Here is a 23810-nt window from a genome sequence, read left to right as displayed (position 1 = left end):
TTTATCTCTCCTTCTATTCTGAATGAGAGCCTTGCTGGATAAAGTATTCTGGCTGCAGGTTCTTCTCATTTAGGACCCTGAATTTATCCTGCCAGCCCTTTCTGGCCTGCCAGGTCTGTGGAGAGGTCTGCTGTATCCTAATGCTTCTCCCCATAAAGATTAGGGATTTCTTGTCTCTTGCTGCTTTCAGGATTTTCTCTTTACCTTTGGAATTTGCAAGTTTCACTATTAAATATTGTGGTGTTGAACGGTTTTTATTGATTTTAGCGGGGGGATCTATTTCCTGGGTCTGAATGCCTGTTTCCCTTCCCAAGTTAGGGAAGTTCTCAGCTATGATTTGTTCAAATACAGTTTCTGGACCTCTGTCCCTTTTGGCGTTCTCAGGAACCCCAATTAAATGTAGATTTTTCCTTCTGAGGCTGTCATTTATTTCCCGTAACCTATCCTCATGATCTTTAATTGTTTTTCTCTTTTTTTCCTCAGTTTCCCTCCTTGCCATCAACTCATCTTGTATGTCACTCACTCTTTCTTCTACCTCATTAACCCTCATCGTTAGGACCTCCAGTTTGGGTTGCATCTCATTTAATTGATTTTTAATTTCGGCCTGATTAGATTTAAATTCTCCAGTCATGAAGTCTCTTGAAACCCTTATGCTTTTTTCTAGAGCCACCAGTAGCTTTATAATTGTGCCTCTGAATTGGCTTTCTGACATTGAATTGTAATCCAAATTCTGTAACTATGTGGGAGAGAGGACTGTTTCTGATTCTTTCTTTTTATGTGAGTTTTTCCTTCTAGCCAGTTTGCTCAGTGCAGAGTGGCCAAAAACAAGTTGTAATGTAAATAGGAGAAAAAGAGAGGAAAAAAAAAAAAAAGAAAAAAAGGGGGGGGGGAAGGGGGAACAAAAAGAAAACAAAAAACAAGGGGGAGTATCTTCTGATTCTATACACTGTAAATCCCTCGACTTCCTCTGGAACTTTCCAGTGATGCTTGGTCAATAACTTGCTTTTCCCCCCGTCCTTCTAAGTGGTCTTCTGGGGGAGGGGCTTGCTGTGCTGATTCTCAGGTGTGTGCACCTGGGGGAGCTGCCCAGCCCCTGTCTGGTGCATGGCTCAGTGGGAGGTGTTTATCCTGTGATGCCCTGGCTCGGACCCAGGTACAAGGTGACGCCAGGAGGAACAAAAACAGTGGCGGCCAGCTCTCCAGCCCTAGAGTCAGGTCTCGCAATAACTACCACAGCTCCCAGTCCGCAGGGGCCTGGATGCTCCAGGGACAGGGGGCGACGATCTACACAGCTCCGGGGGCACCGGGGCAGGAGCGTCCTCGCTGTCCTGGGCCCTCCCCGCCTCCACCTGTCCCGGGAGAGTGCAGGGTCCTGGGCTGTGTCCCCCAGTGCCCTGGGCTCCGGGGCCTGTGCTGCTGGAATCGCACTCCTGGGGCATGCAGCCCCCTCCGCCCGGAGCCACCACCCACCACCCGAGCCGCAGCGGAGCTGCTCCGGAGGTCCAGGGCTGCAGCCCTTTAGGGAGCTCGGCCGCGGGGTGTGGCGCGCTCTCCCCGGGGTGCAGGTGCTCCGTTAGTGCCCCTGGGAGCCTGAGGGCATCCCCGCCCCTCCTGGGATCCTGCCCAAGCTCCCTGCCAGGGCCTTTCCCTCGGGGAAGATTGGTGAAGCTCCTGCTTCTCCGGGGCGGGGCTCTCCTGTCCTGGGGGCACTCACCCCGCAGCCTTAGCCTGGCTCCTTGCTGGGACCCCTCCCCCTTGGATGCTTTTTTATTTCTTTATTATTATTATTATTATTATTTTCATCTTCCTACCTTGATAGAAGCACAAACTCTTCTCACTGTAGCATTCCAGCTGTTCTCTCTAAATCTCAGACTGAATTCATAGGTTTCCAGAATGATTTGAAAGTTATCTAGGTAAGTTGGTGGGGGACAGGTGACTTGGGGACCCTACTCTTCTGCCATCTTGCCCCACCCTCCATCTTTTACTCTTAACTAAAGGAAATCTCACAAAGAGAGGCACAAAGTTTTATGTTCCAACCACATTTGCAATAGGGATTGAGAGAAAGGAGCGGTAGAACCGTAAAGGTTAAGGTGAGTCTTATGTTGGTCCTGAAAGAATGAGTAGTAATTGAGAAGCCAAAGAGATAAATGATAGTACAGGTAGTGTGAATACTATGGCCAAAGGTAGAGACAGCAATGCACATGTTGCATATGGAGATCATGAACCATTTTGGTTTCCACAGAGGGTTCATAACATATATTTGTGAGACACTTAGGAAGGAGTATCAGAAATATTCATTTTATGGAAGATCATCATGTTTGCCTCTTTTATGTAACTTTAAACTGTTAGGTTTGCAATAACAAATCCTCATTTGAAATCAATGGTCAGTTACCTATGCATTTAATTTAACCCCTTTTGCAAAAATATTGTGGCAAACTGAGGAACTCTTCTATGGTTATAAATCATACGTGGTAGACCAGGACTCTACACCAAGCTCCATCACTTATCAGTTATATGATGCTGAGTAAGTTAGTCTTTCTGAGGTTCATTTTTCTCATTTATGCGCTAGGGATAATAATACCTAGTATATAGAATGAAATAAAACTATGCATATACAATGATATTAGGGTCACTAAGATATAAGATGTGACTTCCTTCCTTACTCATTCATTGTACATCTGCACTGTTACCAACTTAGGCCTAATCAAAGGTGATGATGACAGTGATTTTCATGACCGATCAAAGTAAAATATGACCCAAGAGTTTTGTTAAATGCCTTATGTGGCTCATGCCCTTTAATTCTCACAACCTCAAAAAAAAAAAAAAAAAACCCTCCAGTACAGAGTTCTTGTTACAAAAAATTTTCTATTGTACTCTGGAATTACTTCCAGCTTGCTATCAATTCTGGGTAAGTGAGTATGTCTCTGGACTCTAAAATCGAGTTGTTCTGTCAGGAAAAGAGTGTCCCTCCAATGTAGGCCATCAGGGTGGGCTAATGAAAATCAAACATCACCTTCAGAACATGTATTTATTCTCAGGGCAAGTCTTGTGTGCATCTTACCAGAGAGCATTCACGAAACACGAGTGAGGATGTTTGTACTTGATGAAAAGAAAGAAAGAAGAAAGAAAGAAAGAAGAAAGAAAGAAAGAAAGAAAGAAAGAAAGAAAGAAAGAAAGAAAGAAAGAAGGAAGGAAGGTAGGAGGAAGGAAGGAAGGAAAGGAAGAAGGAAGAAGAAGTGAAAGGGAAAGAAGAGCAGAGATGGGAGGGATGAGGAGGGAGGGAGTGATAGATGTTTGCCCTCAGAGTAGAGATTATAAACAATGAGATTTATCTGTGACTCTTGGGGCAAGTCACTTGACCTTTTCTGAATTAGACTTCCTTTATTTGTAATAGATATAAGTTCATAATGTGCAATATAATGAAATTCATTGGTTTTAAACCATGGTTTCAGTGTCCAGGTCCCACCTCAGATCAATTAAATCTGAATTCTGGAGAGCAGCCCCACATAGATATTCTAACAATATGCAAGTGATCTTAAATGTGCAACCTGACTTGAAATCACTTAAATAGATGATATTTAATATATAGTTTATATCTAAAATTCTGGGACCCAGATAGTAGTTACATCCTAGAAACAAGTATCTGGGCAGTATTATTGGAAATTGAAAGGGTAAATGAAAATGGTATTTTCTGAATAGAAGTTAGTTTGGGGAACTATTTGTATGACCGAGTCTAACCTAGTGAAAATAATTTTGAGATACAAGCTGTTCTCTCCATGCTGTTCTCCTTTCTCCTTCTGTAGCCTCCTTCAGAAGGCTGGACTCTTAGGATCTTTACAGTTATATCTATTTCCTAAAAAACTCTTCCTTGTGGCTTACTCTTTCCCATTATTCTCTTTTTAAAAATATTATTGTTGCCTGTTCTCCAACTTTTTTGAGGTATGATTGACAAATAATGATACATATTTAGGTTATACAATGTGATTTTTTAAAGTTGTACAATATGAAGATATAATTTACAAATACATTCCAGAATTTGCACCATAATCAAGCTAGTTAACACATTCATCACGTCACACCGTCACCATTTCCTTTGAGTGTGGTGAGAACACTTGAGATCTACTCATGTAACAAATTTCCAGTATATAATATATTATTAACTATAATCACCTTGCAGAACATTAGATCCCCAGAATTTATTCATCTTATAACTGAAAGTTTGTATCCTTTGACCAACATCTCCCCACTTTCCCCACTCTCTTGCCAGTTTTGTAAATAATATATAATAAATAATAAATAAATCTAATAAATAAATAGTATATATAATAATAATAATAATAATAAAATAGTTTTGCTTGTTTTTTGAACGCTTCTTTTTAAAAATGAAATAGATTTGGGGGACATTTGGGTCACTCAGTCAGTTAAGCATCTGACTTTGGCTCAGGTCACGATCCCAGGGTCCTAGAATTGAGCCCCATGTTGGGACTCTGCTTGTGCCTATCCATTTCCCTCTGCTCCTCCCCTGCTCATGCTCTCTCTTTCTTTCTCTTTCTCTCTCTCTCTTTCTTTCTCTCTCTCTCAAATAAATAACTAAAATCTTTAAACAAATGAAATAGATTTTTGAGAATCTGGGTTTGGCATCTTTGGTTTTTTTTTTTTTTTTTTTTTTTTTTTTTTTATTTATGATAGTCACAGAGAGAGAGAGAGAGAGAGAGAGGCAGAGACATAGGCAGAAGGAGAAGCAGGCTCCATGCACCGGGAGCCCGACGTGGGATTCGATCCCGGGTCTCCAGGATCGCGCCCTGGGCCAAAGGCAGGCGCCAAACCGCTGCACCACCCAGGGATCCCATCTTTGGTTTTTTAATGCATATCTGCATCTGTGATATCCAGGGATTGAATAATAGCATCTGGTTAAAAATAGAGATGAGGTGAGAAGGGGGAGTAGGTATGACTGATAACTTTTAGAATTCCCTCCCATCATTGACAGCACCATGGAATTTTTTCAGTCAGGGTTCATAGTACATTGTTTTAGAATATCTTTTAAAGTTACCATTGTGGATTGTCTGGGTGGCTCAGTCAGTTAAGCATCCAACTCCTGGCTTCAGCTCAGGTGATAATCTTAGGATCCTAGGATCAAGCCCCGTGGCGGACTCCATGCTTAACAGGGAGTCTGCTTGAGGATTCTCTCTCTCCCTCTCCTTCTGCTTCTCTCCTTTCCCACCACACAGTCTCCTCTCTGTCAAATAAATGAATAAATCTTTTATAAATAAAATTAATAAAATAAAACCATTATTGTATCCTGTGTTTCCAGAGTATTTGAAAATCTTCAATGATATTTAAATATTAATATTTCTGAGTCTACACACATTCTGTAGGATTGTAGGGCAGTCACTTTAGGTGCAAGACAATGAGGTTAAGAGAAAATAACAACTTGCCAAAGGTCACCTTGGAAATAAATGGATAGAAACAGAAATTCATATTTCATTCAGATAGTATTCCCCTTAGATAATTCTGTAGAACTGCATCCCATCAATGTTAAAAATCACCCATACCAGTCATTCATTTACACGGTCCTATGAAATGTGTAATACATTCCATATAACACAACTAATGTAGAGCAGACTTAGGACTTTGAAAAAGGACTAGACCGAAAAGCAGAAAATCTTCATTCATTATGCTGAATTGCCATTGCAAAATTACTCCATATCATTACAAAAGGTTTTAAAAATTAAACTCACTGCTGATGCCGCCTTTAAAATCTGGCATTTGTCCATGAGCAGACTTTCTATTAGCTCAGCTCTGGCTCATTAAACATCCTGAATTTGAAGCAAATTGTTTAAGATGCAACATGTGTGAAACTAGTATATTGATTAAGCATGACTCATGACATAATCAAAACACAATCTTATTTTATCTCTCATTGTTCTTTACAATATTTAGGAGCAGATCTTTTTCTGGCCCTGAGTAAAAATCCTCCATGTTATGCTAAGCAAAATAAGTCAATCAGAGAAAAATAATTATCATATGATCTCACTCATATGTGGAATGTAAGAAGCAAAACAGGATCATAGGGCAAGAGAGGAAAAAATAAAACAAGACAAAACCAGGGAGGAAGACAGACCATAAGAGACTCTTAATCACAGGAAACAAACTGAGGGTCGCTGGAGGGGAGGGAGGTCGGAGGATGTGATAAGTAGGTGATGGGCATTAAGGAGGGCACATGATGTAGTGAGCTCTGGGTATTATATGAGACTGATGAATCACTGATCTCTACCTCTGAAACCAATAATACATTATATGTTAATTAATTGAATTTAAATTTTAAAAATCTTCCAGGTTCAGACTTTTATGTTCGCTTTTTAGTAAGAGAAAAACTCACTTTAAGTCCCAAAGCAATCTCTAATCAGAAATCAGAATATCTAATACAAGTCTAACAAAAAATTTAAACTTAAAAAAATAAAAAATAATTTTGAACTTAATTTAGCATTGACTGTTCCCCGGTTGTAGACTATATCAACTCAAAAGCTACTGTGAGAAAGAGACTTCTCAATTTCTCTGCCACTGCAATGGCCACTATTCAATGTTTACAAATATATTCTGTTGGAACAGTAGACCCCCAAATCTACTGAATTGGCTTCAATTAACCTCATTCATCTTTGGATAAGCTCTTTAAAACTTCTCCTGACATGGGATTCCACTATTCCACTTTCCACTATTTGGAAAGATGTCTACTTCTCTTGATGCCCTTTTTCTGGCTGGTGAGCCCAAAGAAATTATAACAAACATTTATAATTAATTCACTTTCCATTAGTTCTTTCTGTTTATGCCTTACAGAGTTGGCTTTGTGAATTTGATACATATTCTTCTTAATTTGGACCAGTATGTTAGAGAACTGTAGAGGTTGGTTGAGGATGATTCTTTTCAAGGCTAATGTATCCAAAGGATACGAAAGTACAGATTCAAAGGGGCACATGCACCCCAGTGTTTATAGCAACATTATCAATAATCACCAAACTATGAAAAGGGCCCAAATCCATCAACTGATGAATGGATAAAGAAGATGTAGTATATAATATATACGTACTGGAGATGAGAAGTACAACATAGGGAAATGTAGTCAATAATACGGTGATAGCATTGTTTGGTGACAGATGGTGACTATATTTATTGTGATGAGCACTGGGTAATGCATAGAATTCTTGAATCAATATGTTATACACCTGAAACTAATACAATATTATATTAATTATACTTCAATTAAAATAAATCTGACACCTGAATGTTCTCACAGGCACTTTCCATAATCTTTTTTTTTTTTTTTCTGGTGTATGGGTCACACTTTTCCAGTATCTGTCTCCAGTGTTTGTGTCTCTGTGTGTGTATATTCCTGTGACTGTGACATTTCAAATTATATATTATAGCAATTCTAGGCACTTTCTTTCTCTTCCCGGGGCTTAGTATTATTTTCTTGTGGTTTTGTTGTTGTTGTTGTTGTTTGTTTGTTTGTTTACTGATTCAGTCTGGATTATTTTAGTGAAGCCTATCCTTTCCCCAACCTCAGCACCCCATCACACACCCAGTGTGAAGCCTCTGATTTTGGTCTTCAGGGGACATAGACTTGAATATGTCCACAGTTACCCTAGGGTGACAGTGATTATAGTAGAACTCTGTTTCTTTTCCTGATCACACTCAGCTGTTAGCTCCATTAATTGCTAACTAATTGCTTTGTTGTTTTCAACAATGCCTTAAGACATAAATTCCTTTACAGAGGAATTCAATCAAATTTAGACTCCTTTCAAGGGACAGTTCTTGAGGTCCTTGGCTATTTGTCTGACTCAAGAGGATTCTTTCCAGCTGTCACTGTCCTCATTTCTCTCCACTGAAATGAGGGCAACCTCCCGGGTAGCCTTTATAACCAATGAATCCATAGATCTCCTGTCAGTTACCTTTCACCATAACTTTTACTGCTTTTCGGAGTGTCCTGAGGCTTGAGCTTCTCTGTACTTCATTACAATTGAAATCAGTTCCTTGGGGGTCGGAGATGAGATTAGAGCTCTGTTTTTTGGCCTGTCTCTCCCTATGGGCAAAATATCTGACCCACAGGTCTGGTCTTGGAGATGGGGACGATGGTCAGCTTCTTTGTGGGTGAAACTCCACATTGAGTTGTTGAATGTTCAGCTGATGCAAGATGGCAACAGTCCTGGGTCTCCTTAGTTTGCCACTCTCAATGAGGAATGCCCAGTCTTTGAGTATCCTCATAATTCTTCTGTAAATCTACAAGTGTTCTGCAAAATACAGTTTTATTTTTAAATACACTCTTAAAAATTGCCCATCCTCACTAAACTCCTATAAATGAATCTTTCCGACCACCTCTTTAAGTGAATGATCAATCAAAGTGTATTTGGGAGGCTGGGGAAAGCAACATTTATATTGAGGTAAACAAAAACAAAAACAAATCAAGGCATTTGAATCTTTACCAAATTTCTCTGGGAACTATTTAGTGTGAGTATTCATTCTTGTTTTTACATTAGGCAGATAATCAATAATCTAGGACTAGAATATTAAAAACATTATTTCAAAACCAACATTAGTCCTTACCCTTCCAATTTATTCTTTTTCCTTTTTTCCTTTGCTTTGCCCAGTTCCACATTTGTATAGTGACCTACTTGTACTTTGACGTTTTAATCCTGTTTCCCAGCTACGAAATAATTTCCACACATTTATCATGGCTAGAAAGAAGGTAGGAAGGCTTTTCGACAAGACTTTAAACAAATGCATCTGCAAATTTTGAAATCATTATGAGAGAAGAGAGATGAGAGAAGAGAAACAGGTTTGCTGGGTTTTAACAAATAGCAAGTGGGGCTCAGGGATGGAGGAGAATAGCAGGTCCTTTTCTCCTATGTAAAAACCACAACTGGCAGATACTTTGTTTTACTTTCAGGGTACAGGTCTGTTTTCCAAGGATAAGCCCTTATTCGTGAATAGTAGAGATATTTTTTTGGAAGAATATTCCAGGCTCCTTTAAGGACTGAACTAATCTTATTTAGGGCACTCTCTTGTTCATGGAAACACTGAAATTTAATGGCTGCGCTGGCTGCTTTGTTTGCATCTGCTCATGTTAGATTGGTCTAAAGAGTAACTCAGCAGATTCTTCCAAAACGCATCCTACAGAAGTCAAGTCACAAAGGGTTTAATTATTAATGAGGAACAATTACTCTGTTATCTTTAAGGTGATTCCTTCATGGGTCTAGAAATTTTACTTCTCAATGAAGTTACCACAAGGCAAACAAAATATATATTTAGAAGAATATATAGTTCTTTAGTATATAGTGAATTCTTTAGAAGAACTTTTACTCTTATCATTATAGCCATTATATTTCTGGCATTCATTTATTAAACATTGGGTGCCTACATGTGCTTACAGGAGTGTTATTAGTTTTGTAAGGGCTGTGAAGACATCTGAAGGCATTTCACCCTTCTAAAAATAAGAAATAACAAAAAAAAAAATAAAAATAAAAATAAAAAAAATAAAAATAAGAAATAACAAACTATGTGAAAAGTTTTGGAATTTAAGAAATATTTTGCAATTTCCAAAGTCATTTTTCCTTCCTAAAATCTCCATTTGAACTTTATAACAACTGCAGCAGGAGAGGTGGCTTGGAAGATATTATATAATACAGTGGAAGAAGTCTAGGCTCAGAGAAGTCTTAAAGGTCATTTAATCCAATCCTTTCATTATATTTTTTTCATGCCAATTTTCTCTTTCATTTCACTTGAAAATAGTACCAGACTACAAAATGTTGCCAAAATGAAATTCATATATACCTTTTATTCAGTTTCCACAAATACAATCATCTTCTACAACCACAGTACAATTTCAAAATTGGGAAATTAAATCTGATATAATACTGTCAACTGATTTATAGACCTTATTCAAATCTTGTTCATTTATTCAGTCGTGTCCTTTTCCTGGTCTGGGAATCAATCCAGGATCACACACACCATTTGTTTTCTTATCTCCTAAATTTCCTAAAACTGGGAACAGTTTTTCAGTTTCTTTGTCCTTCACAATGTTGACATTTTTAAAAACTGTACTAGTTGTTTTGTAGAATGCTCTTCATTTGCAACCCTTCCATTTTCAAGTTTAGGTAGTCAAGCACGGTGATTCCCTGAGAACTCACAGCAAATTTGTGGCCGACTTAAACACAAATAGAAGGCTGAAAGTTGTGTGGAAGTTCATCCTAAGATTTCAGAAGGCCAGTCTCCTTCCAGAAGGGTAAGGACTGACAAGGAAACAGTGAATTTATACAACAGTTTTAATAGATGCACTCAACACACGCCTCTAGTATATTACTGATTACCTATGAAATCTTGAATTTTGTGCTAAACCATGAGATGTGTAACAGTGAGCAAAAACCAAAATGGTCCCACGCCCACAGTTTGAGCTCCTTTTTTTGTTTCACCCCGGACTTTGTCTTGTTCTGGAAGTTGTGAAAGGATATGTCCACAAAACACTTAGCACATGGCTAGTAGCAAAGTGCTCTTTCAAACGAGTTATGCCAAAAAAAAAAAAAAAAAAAAGCAAACAAACAAACAAACAAAACAAAACAAAACAAAACAAAAAACAAACAAACAAAAAACTGGCTTGAGAATGAAAGTTACAGAAGATCCGGGAAAGGGAGCAAAGCATGGCCACTGCTGGGAGAAACGTCTAAATACACATACCATCATCATCATTGCAGAGGTAGATGATAGATCGATCTTAGATAGATAGAATATATTTCTATTTACCTCTATAAAAGGTCCACAAAAGATAGAACTATGTTCTATCTAAGATGGGTCTATCTGGGATCTTACACAGAACCTCACACCCTTCCCTCGGCTGCCCTTCCGCGTCCCTCCAGAGCCCAGACGCGCGGCTGGCGCTCTAGCTTAGATCAAAGTGCCAATTCACGGAGACTAAGAGGAAGGGGAGGAATCCTTCAGTCCCTTCCTCCCAAAGACGCTGGCAAGAGCCCTGGCTGCAAAGGAGATCCAGGCAGTGGACGGGGGGGAACAAAGCGAGAGGACAGCAGGAGCGGGAGGGTCCCCGGCGCTCACAGCCCCTTCCCGGCGGGCAGCCGAGCCCCGGGGACCCCGGAGAGCCCGGCACTCCCCGCCCCGCGGGGGCTCTGCATGCAGCGGCCCGGGGTCCAGAGACCCGCCGCAGCCCACGTGGGCTGCGCCTGGCCCCGCGCGCCCCGCCTCCGCCCGCGCCCCGCGCGCCCCAACTTGGACCGAGTTGGGGTCCTGAGCGCCCGCCCCAGCCGCCCGGCGCTCCAGGCTCCCGAGGGAAAGCGGGCGCGGGGCTCCCCGGGGCTGAGCGCGCTCCCTCGGGGCGGGGGGGCGGCTCCCCGGGGGCTTCCGTCTCGGGCGGGGGGGCTCCCCAGGGGCTGAGCGCGCTCCTCGGGGCGGGGGAGGCTCCCCAGGGGCTGAGCGCGCGTCCTCGGGGCGGGGGAGGCTCCCTAGGGGGCTGAGCGCGGCTCCTCGGGGCGGGGGGGCTCCCCAGGGGCTGAGCGCGCTCCTCGGGGCGGGGGGCTCCCGGGGGCTGAGCGCGCTCCTCGGGGCGGGGGGCTCCCCCGGGGCTGAGCGCGCTCCTCGGGGCGGGAGGGCTCCCCAGGGGGCCGACGGGTCCTCCGCGTCCCGGGCGCTCGGCGGCGGCCCCCTCCACACCCCGCGGGCCCCCGGACCCCGCCGGGCTGCTGCACCCCCTCCCCTTCGGGGGCGCCTCTGGCGCCGAGCGGGGAACCGGAGGCCCGCAGAAGTGGAAGCCCCGGAGAGACTTTAAGCAGCGGGACCCCGGGACTCCTCCGCAAGAGAGACACAAAGCTTCGGGGCTGGAGGAGCTGAGCTGAGGATCAGCACGTTGGAGGGGACCGGGAACTCCGCACACAAAGGACGCTCCACTTGGCTGGCAGCCACGGTGTCACGAGTGGAGAAGGGGCAGGATGGGGGGTGATGAAAGAGGTGAGGGGTGAGGAGGGTAAGCGCTAAAGTGTGTTGGAGAGGCAGGTGGACAGGGGTGTTTGAAGCTTCTTACTCGGGAACTGCGCGAAGCGAAGCCACTGCCCAACTTACTTCCCCAGGAACAGTGTCACCTCCAGAATGCTTCCATCCCTCCGGGACATCTATCTTCTCCAAGCCCCAACCATGAAAGAAACTTCCAAATTAGCAGGTAAATCCTACCCCCTGTCACAATGGTCTGTGGGGTTGAAGAGCAGGTAAAGAGGGGGTTTGTAAGGAAGTATCTGGAATGCGGGGATGAGAGGGTTAACTTGTAGGGCCGCCTGATACTCGGTGGAATGAGTTCCCCTTTCCGGGCTGCAGACTTTGCAGACTTACTGATGGCTTGAGTAAGTCCAAGATGACATATTAGTAAAGTAACTTAACGTGGATGAGAACTGCAGTGGGATGGTCATTGTCTTTTGGGTGTAGTCCCTCTCTCTGGGCACTGGAGATGCAAGTTACAGAGAGAGCCCGTTGCCCGTTCAGCCTTTTGAGGGCGTGTGTGCTTTTCCAGTGTGATCCATTCCTAGAAACATCAATACCCCAGTGACAGCAACCCCTTGTTGTCCTCCAGTATTTGACCTCCTCCAGTGAAGAACACAAATAAAGGCTTGACCCTCCCTCATGAGGTGAAGAGATTGCTAGATTACAGGAGGCTGACACGGAGGACAGTAGGTGTGGTGGGGTTTTGCTGCCCACAGAGTGGCTTGTAGAGGTGAACATCAGTGATTTTGGGCCATGCCAGAGGAAGTTTTAGAATTTGGGGAATATATCTGCAGTTCTTCAGCTGTCAGTTTAAAGTGAACCTGGAAACTCTCTTTGGCAGACTGGTGAAACAACAGCTTTGGTGGTTATGATTAAAACCATTCAAAAAGTGCATGAAAGTTCTCTAGGCTACCATAAAGCAGACATTGAGAACATTATGAACAAGGGCAGGCAAAAAATAAACATAAATGAGTGGTAGATTCAATCAGGAAATTGAGAGTTTATTCTTTGAAATACGCGCAGATTATTCAGGTTAGCGCCTTCTACCATGACTTCATTTGTAATATTATTGCTAGAAACCTTCCCACCATAGTTATGCTCATACTGAGCTTTTGAAATAGAAATTTTTAGTATTTTAAGGTGAAATCTGTTCAATAGGAATGAATATAGGTTTAGAATATATTGATGCAAATCACAATAACAAGAGTTAATATTCCTAGCCCTGTCCTGAGAGCATCCAGAATGCTCTAATATCTACCCTTGAGGATACAGATGCTGGTCCATATGTTGTTCTCACACACATTTACTTAAACCATTGAAGCGGAGGTTATTTCCATGGAGCTCCTGGAGATCTTTGCTCTTACTCCCTACTTTAATAATCACATCTTTAATATCATCACTGCTAAAATTATTCACTCCATTTAAGTTTGAAATTTTTAGAACTTTTCCACTTCTTCGAATAGTTAGCTCACAATTTCTGACTGTAAAGGGAAGTTTTGGACACATCAAATACGTAGGTGCTGTGAAGCAAAAGACTTTGGACTAGAAATGCATGCTGTTTTCCAAGCTGTAAATTATCCCTCACCTAATCTTGAAAGAGAATGAGAGAGGGGAAGATGCATCCTTGGCAAACCAGATACTTGTTCACTTAAGTAATTACTAAACTGTAGTGTGTGTGTGTGTGTGTGTGTGTGTGTGTGTGTGTGCATGCGGGGGTGTTGCCAGCATGGTCATGTAATTGTGCTTACAAATTATATAGGGACAGCGTGGGTCAAATTTTGGATGGCGACATGCAGTAGGTCTACTAGGGTTACTTATTGTTGTCAGTAATAAGGGTAGTGACTGATGCTTGAGCACTCAAAGTCTGCTAACTAGTGACCTTTCTCTCTTGCCTGAAGTCCTTTGTTTTTTATTTTAACCCTCACACACACCTACCCCATAACCTTCTCTTTCGATCTCTGTCCTCAAAAGTAGAGCTAATCAATTTCGTCTATCCAGATATATCTGTTTCAGCATTACGAAGAAAGTAATTATTTTTGTAAATTGGATAGTATAGAAGCAGAGGAAACCTCCCAGATGGAGGCAACTTAATGTAATGAAAAAGACTGGAAATTTGAGTTCTAGCCCTCTTTATTTGTCAAGTACCTTTGGCAAGTTGAGGCAATAATCTGAATTTAGATTTCTTCATCTGTAAAGTGAGGTCAGTGCTAATCAGAATTAATTGGCAGAATGATAGATCTTGATACACATGAAAGGACACTGTTGTGATAAGTTCCCTACATATTTGTGTCACTGTCATTTCCAATACCTTTCTTTCTCTCAGATCAGTAAAGGGAATAGTTCATCAACCCCAAACATGAAGACAAAAATCAGAAATTCATGATTTGCCACCTCAATTTTCTTCCTCAGAATGAAGTGGGGCAGGGGCACTTGGGTGGCTCAGTCAGTTAAATGCCTGCCTTCAGCTCACGTCATGTTCCCAGAATCCTGGGATCTAGCCAGAGTCAAGCTTTCTACTCAGTGGGGAGTCTGCTTCTCCCTCTCCCTCTCCCCCTGTTCTCCCTCTCTTTCTCCCTCTCTCTCAAATAAATAAATAAAATCAGAAGAAAGAAAGAAAGAAAGAAAGAAAGAAGAAAGAAGAAAGAGAAAGAAGAGAAGAAAGAAAAAAAGAAAAGAAAGAAGAAGAAAAGAAAGAAAAAAAGGAAAAGAAAGAACGAAAGAAAGGAGGGAGGGAGGGAGGGAGGGAAGAAAGAAAAGCAAAGAAAAAAGAAAAGAAAAGAAAAGAAAGAGAAAGAGGCCCAGGTGTCACACATCTTTTAAAACTGTCTGATCTTTAGTTTAGTTTAGTTAAAAACCCATAAAAAGACTAATGATTATGCTAAATTAAAGTGGGGTGATTATAGACGGCCCATATAACATTTCAGGAATTCTGAATGTTTTTTTTTTTTTTCCTGAATGGTTATGGTTTCATTGACTACTTTCCCTCTTCTTGCCTCCTTCCTAGTGCATGTTGCTGATGCTCTTGGGGCAGCCATTTGGGGGCATAACTTTTGCCTTGCACATGACTAAACCTTTCTTTATTGTGTGTGTGTGTGTGTGTGTGTGTGTGTGTGTATAAGAGAGAAAGAATGAGAGAAAGTTCAGAGGAATTTTGAAGATTTTGAGCCATTATTTAAATTCAGGTATTGACATTTGTAGCCCTGTCATACAGGGCAGACTTTCTTGATGGGGACCTTAGCAAGATTTGGACCAAATGAGGGAATGCTGTGGCATTCAGGATCCTAAGTACAGACAATTTGTCAGGAGCAAGAACATATTGCTTCTACACAGCTCATTTTATACATGATCTAACTTCATATGATTATAGTCACTGCCTTGTGGGGTGTGTTGTGTGTATTATTCTTTCCTCCACTGGGTTTCAAAATGCTAACCAGCACTAGCTCATTAGTGCCTATGAAATTCTTGTTAGGTAGATAGTATAAGCATTAATATTGTCTCCTCACATTTTATGCTGAATGTGATTTAAAATGCTTCAGTTTCTTACTCTCTATTTCTCACTGGCAACATTGCTCATAGACAATCATCTGCATACATATGTCCTTATGATGATATTAATATCGCGTTTATCAAATTGTAGGACTATCTGGTTATTTGACATGCGCATCTTCTCCTTCAGGTATTTTTAAACCTGAGATGTATCAATGCAAACTTGACAATAAAACCAGGCCGGTATTTTTTGTTGTTGTTGTAAAATGTCTTATATTCATCATTTAAAAAAATATCATAATAATCTTGTGAGGATTGAATGATCGCTTCCATTACACCAAACAGAAAACTAAGGTTCAGAAAGAATAAGTCAGATGTTCAGGCTCTTATGAGAGTGTCAGGGACAGAGCACAATTTGTAAACTTTTTTGATCTGCCTCCAGAATCTATGCTTGCCTGATACATTTTAATATAGGACATAGAAATCAGAGCCAGTTGAGATCTGTTTGTAAAATTATTCATCGTGAATGGATTTCAGAGGAGGTTGGGAGAAGGCACATCAGTTATGGATGCTCTATCTCCTTGAGAAAAAGGAATGCTCCTAATACATACCTGTCAGATTTCATTCCTGAGCTGCAGTAGTGATTGCATTGTTCTCACACTCTCCTCTTCATCTTTAGAGAGCCTGAAAATCAACTCTTGAGTGATTCACTGAGCATAAATTGATGGGAAAATTTTAAGACCTAGTCTTACTTTATACATTTATGAGTCAACAAAAAAATCTGATTTTCGTTTGATATCAGCTGTGATCATTTATATACGATTTTCTTCACCTGACCTTTTAAATTTTAATAGAATTAGCTTTCTTTAACAAACTTACAGTTTTCTTTTCCTGATCAGGGTTCTGATCCTAATTATGAAGGCAAATGCATTGGACATGGAAAGTGAGATGCTATAGAGGAGAAAAGCATAAGATGTGAGGCAAGAGGGACCAGTTTGAATCCCCCTACTAGCGATCTTAAAAGTAGGGAGACTACATGCTTTCTGCTTTCTGATGACACATAGTCAGTTCTTTCTCTGAAGCTCCACCCAGGTCAGACACAATATGTTAGTGTTTTCAGTTTGAGAGTGTTGCACTCGTAGCTTATAAGTTAAGTTTTGGGGGAACAAAGATGAAACATTGATCTATGTCCTTGACTTTGGAGTAAGCAAGCCTTCTATTTCACATGATTAGGTATTTTCCTATTGTTCACATACATATGTGTTTACATAAATTCCTGAAGTTTGAAACCCACTATTTAAATAAGGTACTGGTATTTGTAGTAAGAAAGATGTAGTAGTTTATTTTATATCACCTTTGTGTTGGCAAACACGCAATCTTTAGCTGAAAAATGCATAATCTAAGAATAGAAATTATACTTCTTTTTGGAATTTGCTGATACCTTCTATCAAAGATAATTAAATATTGACTTTGGGGGTGGGGTGGGGGATGGGTTAAATAAGTGATGGGGATTAAGGAAGGCACTTGTTCTGATGAGCACCAGGTATTGTATAGAAGTGATGAATCACTATATTGTACACTTGAAATCAATATTATACTGTAAGTTAACTAACTGGAATTTAAATAAAAACTTTTTTAAAAGACTCAGGAAGATTCATATCTTTTAAAGAAAAAGGATATGAATAGAATAGAATTAGACACGAAACCATAGATTTGGGCACAAAAATGCGTGGAGTGTTTTCTTATTTATATGAATAATTGCTAACATTTAAGTAGTACTATGTGCCAGGGACAACACTAACAGCTTTATGCAAATAATCTTATTAACTTTTCATTCTACAGATATCGCTGAGAACCTAAGTTGTTCCAGGCACTGATAGAGAGGTGTGAGTAGCATGGTATAAAAAGTCATGAACGAATTCACATGAGGCAGTAGAAGATGCACGTCTTCTCATGGGAGAACTTCTAGAGGACTAAAGGTGAGGTGGGAACCTTCTGGTAGGGATGGTTAAGAAGGCTTTTTGACAAGGGTGGTGCTTAATTTGAACAAGGAATAATAGTAGTGAGAACTTTAAAAGGGGAATTTTGAGGTGGCCACAGTTCATGTTAGGCAAAAGAACTGCAAGAGCACGTGTAGAGAGGAAATCCCTTAATATATGACATCAGGTTTGAACGATTAAGGATATATTGCATGCCCAATGAGAAATTGAAAATTCATGCCCCCTGAAAACAAAAACAAACAAACAAAAAAACCCCACGCCATCCCTTAAAGATATCATTGCCCTTATTTGCACATTTAAATCTCATCTTGGATGTCATAGCTTCTTTTTATCCTGACTTGTTTTCAAAACAAAGATTGTCTTTTATTTAGTAAACTCTATCAGAGACATCCTGAGCCAGGCTCCCCAAAATGCCACTTTGCCTTATGTCTTTAAATTTATATACAAATACTATGGCTTTTCTTTATGTGTATCTTGATCATTGTCGCATACCTCTTGAAAGTGTGAAGGATGCATCTGTGTCTCCAAAGGCATACTGGCCAGACATCATCCCTGCAGCAGCCAAAAGTGAGAGCCTGGAAGAGCTTTGGAGGAGCAATGTGAGGAGGAACCAGACTCCTCAGAATGTGCCAGCCACTGCAGAGTGTAGATTCTGCTTACATCAGATACATGTCTAGGAGAGGAAGAAGTTTCCTTGTTTCTTCTAAGCTCCTTCCAGTTGGTTTGGGAATTAAATTGGCATGAGACAGATGAAAAACAAAAACAAACAAACAAACAAAAAAACAAACTAAAGTGCACACAGAGGCACAATAATGAAATTAAGACTTCAAGAAATGACCAGCTCAGGAGGTTTTTACACTTTTTTCGACAAAGAGACAATAAATCTATGAGGAATTGACAGGATGAGAAAATGTAACTTTGGGAGCTACAATTGGTAAGGAATTCTAAACAGAATTTGGGCTGGGAAAATAAAAGAATAAAAAAGTAACAAGGGTTGTTTATATAGTCTCCCTGGCTCAGATTTCTTACAGAGCAAAGATTCTCTTTACCCGTATTACAGGGAAGGAACTTTTCACTTGGGAGATTGATTTCTTGCTTTCTGGAGTCTAAGACAGGTTGAGAGGCAGGGGCGATCAGAGCGTTATTTTTGCAATGGCTGTCTCGTAAGTGACATTTATTTAAAATGAATATTGATGAATGAATGAATGAATATTTTGGCCTATTGATGAATAGGCCAAAGTAGCACATTTGGGGGTAGCCTGCTCTTGGCCCCTATAGATGCAATGGTTAAAAGCTTGGCAACAAAAGTGAAATCTTACTATTCAAGGTTCATACTGAAAGAACAGGCATTATTCTAAAATTCTGATAGAGATAAAAGGACCTGGATGCTCTTATAGGAAACTACGTAGTTTTTACATATACATCAAAGCTGTCTTGTCTCTGCTTCTGCTGAGATCTACTGAATATTTTTCTACTACCTTAGATCAGTAATATGCCTTTTTACTATTCAAAATGCTTCACTTTGAAGAATTTTGTCATGTTTCTTCAGTTTTATTATCATCATAGTCCTAAGAGATAAGAAGGACAGATATGATTACCGACATTTTGTGGGAGATGAAGCTGAGAGATGGCTGGTCTAGCAGTGTGGTTTACATGTAAGGTGTTGGAAGAAGGGGAGACTAAAATTTAGGATGCAGAATTCCACTGATATCTGGACTTGCTCAGGCCTTTTTGCCATGGGCTGGGGACAGAGTTATGTTTTGGCTGAAGCCAGCATTCCTGCACATCAGGGAGTACCATTGGGATTGGGCACAGGGCTCCTGGGGTCCAGGAGAACTGATACAGGTGATATGTGCTGGGCTTCAGAACAAATTGTCTGATTCAGGGTGATTGAGGGGTCATTACTGGCCTTATGAAGTGGCCATTGAGGGAACTATTAAGATTTACTTCAAGTCAGATGTCATTGCCTCATGATAGAAGTGTTATGTTTTATGCTGACAATTATAAATCAGTCATCAATGGCTCCCTTTGCTCTTCTTGTATCTGATTGAGGCTGGGGGTTGGAGACAAGGCAGAGGGGAGTTTGCTGAACACTAGAGTAATGATTCTACTCCACCCTGATACGCTCTATAGTATGATATTTCAGAAGCTGACCTTTAACAACAGTAATAAAAGTCACCATATCTAAAAAAAAAAAAGTCACCATATCTTTTGAGCAACCCTCTATAAGAACATTTGCAAAATATCATCACTATGTTATTTAATTTAATCCTTACAACAACCCTCTGAAGTAGGAATTATCCCCATTCTAACACTGTGGAAACTGAGTGGAGTATTAATGACTGGGGTCCTTGAGCAGAAATTTACTAGAGGACAAATGGGAGTTCCAGGCAAGGCTTTTGGGGCTTATGCTCAAGCACATGTGAGAAAAACAAAGGAAAGGATCCTTCAGGCTGGCTCTCAGAACAGAAGGTGAGGCATGTTTCTTTTTTTAAAGATTTTATTTATTCAAGAGAGACACACAGAGGGAGGCAGAGATATAGGCAGAGGGAGAAGCAGGCTCCATGCAGGGAGCCCGATGTGGGACTCAATCCCAGGACTCCAGGATCACGACCTGAGACAAAGGCAGAAGCTTAACCACTGAGCCACCAGGCATCCCAAAATCTGGTCAAGGATTTTTTTTTTTTAATTTATTTATGAGAGGCGCAGAGAGAGGCAGAGACATAGGCAGAGGGAGAAGCAGGCTCCTCACAGGGAGCCCAATTTGAGGCATGTTTCTAAAGAGCCTGAGGTGGCAAAGGAGTGATGTCTAAGTATGTAGGGGTGGGAGATACAGGAAATGAGGCATGCAGGCACAGTGGGTGGAACATGCTTCATCATGCACTGCATGTCTCATGAGCACGTCAAATCTCCACCCTTTGGTGTGATTTTTTTAGTGTTATAGTGAGGAAAAAAGTTAGTGAAAGGTCAGGTCAGCACTGTGGTCCACCTTGGCATAGACTGGTTTGGTTCAGTCTTCACCAGTCTTCCTGGTTGAGTCTCTCTTTGGTAAATGTGTTTCTTCCACATGTCTGTAAGATCTACTACTCAAGAGGCATAGGGGTCCAGCTACCAAGAAATGCTGAGTTTTGAGGTCAGAGTTGAGGGACCCAAGTCCAGCCCCAGCTCTGCCTCCAGAGAGGTTAAGAAAGCCGCCACAAATTATCTAGCCAAAAGGCGACAGATCAGCAATTTGAGTTTTGCTTTGACTTTGACTCCAAAGCTCTTTCTACTGTCACACTGCCCTTGTGTATTGGGTTCATGCTGAAGTTTCTTAAAGAGGAATTCCTAAGCCAGTTCAAGTGATGGTAGGGGAGCCCTTGGCATGAACAGAAGATTCTAATTGTGCCCCTTTCCATGTTTACTCTGTTCTCAGGTTACTGGCCTCTTTTATTCTTTTCATGATGCCCACCCATTCCTGTGAATGACTCCTGTAGCATCACTAAAATGTCATCTCCAGCTTGTTCTCCAGGAAGGATGAACGTGTGGAAGCTGGCATTTGATTTCTTCCTGCTGGCTACTGACCTTAGAGAGACAGCATGGACAGTGTGGATACTCACTCTAACATCAGGCATGCTATCAGGTAATTGTCTGATCATACTGTACTCATGAGCCAAAGGCTTGACGGCTCTAGTCATTTTCTCTAATTAGAATGAGAGAGGAGATGGGAACCCAAACTTATTAGTCATCTGATCCAGGGCTTGCCTGTTTGGAAAGTCAAAGGTCTTTTGCTTATTTCTTCACTTCTTTCTCTCGATTAGAATCAAGGGAAGGGTTTTTGTCACTCGGGTTTGGAAATGCTGCCTCTAATCTCTACCTGACTAGCTCTGGGTAGATAGAGGGATTTTGAACTGAGCAGCCTTGGGTTCTCCAACTGGCAACTGAAACTACATTCAGAGATGGTCCTCTGCCCCCCCACATTTAAAATAACCTGGGGTGTTTTAAGTAAATGTAGCCTCTGGAATTAGTATTTATTCTGTTGATGGGGGCAGAAGAGTGAGCAGGGTTATTGATGTTTTAATAATCCCCTAGGTGATTCTTAGTAACACTAAAGTTTGAAAAATATTTCCCTAGGGAATTCTTCTGTAAGGCTTCAGAGCCCATGAACTTTCTGAGATTGCCTACACATTGCGTGTATATGAGCATTTTTTTTTTTTTTTGGAAAAAGTTGAAGTCCACAGCTATCTATAACTTCTCAAAAGAATCTGAATATATTGGGGTACAACCCTCTGAAGCAGGCTGGAGGAGAGGTGATGATGCATGTATAAGATGTCAGAAAGAGGAAATACAATACCTTTCTCTGGAAATAAACACTTTGTAGTTTGTAAAATGGAAATGAGTTTTTGGTACCATCTTTCTTGTTTATCCACATAAATAAGATTTGTGTTCTGAAGATAAAATATGGTGCAATTTTTTAACTCTAATAATAGTGATTAGTAGCAAAGACTCTGGAAACAGACTTCTTGGGTTTGAAATACTGCTTCATCATTAATTAGCTCTGTGACTTCATGAAAATAACTGACTCTATGCCTCTATTTCCTTATATGTAAAAATATTCTTAAAGGGTTCGTACAATCTTAAATGGCTTGGTAGCCCTTAATGCAGTACCTGGCACATAGTAATAAATATTAGCTGCATTAGTAGTAGTAGTAGTAGTAGTAGTAGTAGTAGTAGTTGCTGTTGCTGTCATCACTGAATTAATAACATGTTAAAGTAAGCACATCTAATGCCCCCTTAGCAGATGTGTAATGCATATTATCTTTCTTCTATAATTATACTCTCTTCCTTGTCCATTTTCATGTTTTAGAGGGCTGAGACCCTCATTCATCTTTTAAAAATGTTTTTTTTTTGTCCTTTTTTCTATATATCCCTCACAGCATTTATAAATAAATACTCAGGGGCATCTGGGTGGCTCAGTGGTTGAGCATCTGCCTTTGGCTCAGGTCGTGATCCTAGGGTCCTGGGATCAAGTCCTGCATCAGGATCCCTTCAGGGGTCCTGCTTCTCCCTTTGCCTATGTCTCTGCCTTTCTCTCTATGTCTCTCATGAGACACAGAGAGAGACATGAGTTTACTCTCATGAGTAAATAAGTAAAGTTTTTAAAATAAATAAATATTCTCTCAGAGTAAATACTAAATTCTTGTGTGATTTTTGGGTTTGTTTTTATTTTTTTGGACTTTTCTTGGTCCACAAAAGCAAACAATACCCATGTTCTTGTGCATTAGTGTGATAAAATATTATATACCCATTAAACATATTATATAGATCTGTATTTAATGATTTTAAAATTTTACACAGCAAAGCAATATATAAATATGTATAAATATACATATATTTTTAAAATAGTAAGATTTTAAGTTCCATGAGGGTAAAAATTTTTGTCTGTTGTGTTCTCTGGTGTATTCTAAATATCTAACAGGGCATCTGGTACATAATAGGGGCTCAGTAAACTTTTTTGTAAACGGAAAGAAAGAAAATGTGAAAAGAATTTGGAAAGATAAAACTCAAATATTATCATTGATTGTGACTATCTTAAGTATCATTTAGATTGAGTTTTTTGATGTTTCTTATATGAATATATGCTAATTTTATTACTTAAAAATATTTTAAACCAAACATAAAAAGATCATTAACCTTATAAGCTTCATTATACTTAATTCTAGGCACCTAGATTTCACCAAAAAAACTCAAATCTCTAATTACTAGTGTTGGTAGATATTTTTGATGACAAAGGTGGTAAGGAGATCACTTTGTATTTTTTTTTTTCTGATTGTGTGATAGTCGATGCATCTAGGCCTTTCCTCATCAGTTGTTTTTGTTTTTGTTTTTGTTTTAGAAAAGAGACAGATATGGAGGTTCTTGTACCAACAAGACTGTATACTATATACTAGACATTCTGGTGACCTGTAAGTCCAACAAAGAAAACATATATCTCAATTTAAATCTCAGACATTACTTGATACTCATCTATGTATTTATCTACATGTACATATTCATATTGCACACACACACACACACACACACACACACATGCATGCACCCTTAGCCATATGAATACTGTGAGTAAAGCACTCATATTTTACCTGTAACTCCTCACCCAGGAATATGAATAATTAGAAGGTCTTGCATGGCAATGGAAAAGAACCTTGCTGATTGAAGTGCTTAAATGAAAGGCAACCAGACAAAAGGAGAAAGAGAAGACAGAATAGACAGCAATTGAGGTACAGAGAGACAGACAAAGAGAAAAGATCCCAA

The 23810-nt window shown here is 40.4% G+C and overlaps 1 long non-coding RNA gene across 2 annotated transcripts; it reads left to right on the top strand.

Moving 5' to 3' along the window:
* The first annotated feature begins 11695 nt into the window (after positions 1 to 11695).
* Positions 11696 to 23500, top strand: LOC119878566. Of its 2 annotated transcripts, XR_005387006.1 has the most exons (5): positions 11696 to 12006; positions 12126 to 12214; positions 17359 to 17495; positions 20932 to 21138; positions 23392 to 23500. It is a non-coding gene; the product is annotated as an uncharacterized LOC119878566 (long non-coding RNA). The 2 variants fall into 2 exon arrangements; XR_005387005.1 differs by having other exon boundaries at positions 11696 to 12214.
* Positions 23501 to 23810: the final 310 nt, after the last annotated feature.

Source organism: Canis lupus, unplaced genomic scaffold (assembly GCF_011100685.1).
Source record: "Canis lupus familiaris isolate Mischka breed German Shepherd unplaced genomic scaffold, alternate assembly UU_Cfam_GSD_1.0 chrUn_S1731H1927, whole genome shotgun sequence".
Taxonomy (NCBI): domain Eukaryota; kingdom Metazoa; phylum Chordata; class Mammalia; order Carnivora; family Canidae; genus Canis; species Canis lupus.
Note: the sequence above shows the minus strand (reverse complement) of the source record. Positions and strands in the feature narration are given on the sequence as shown.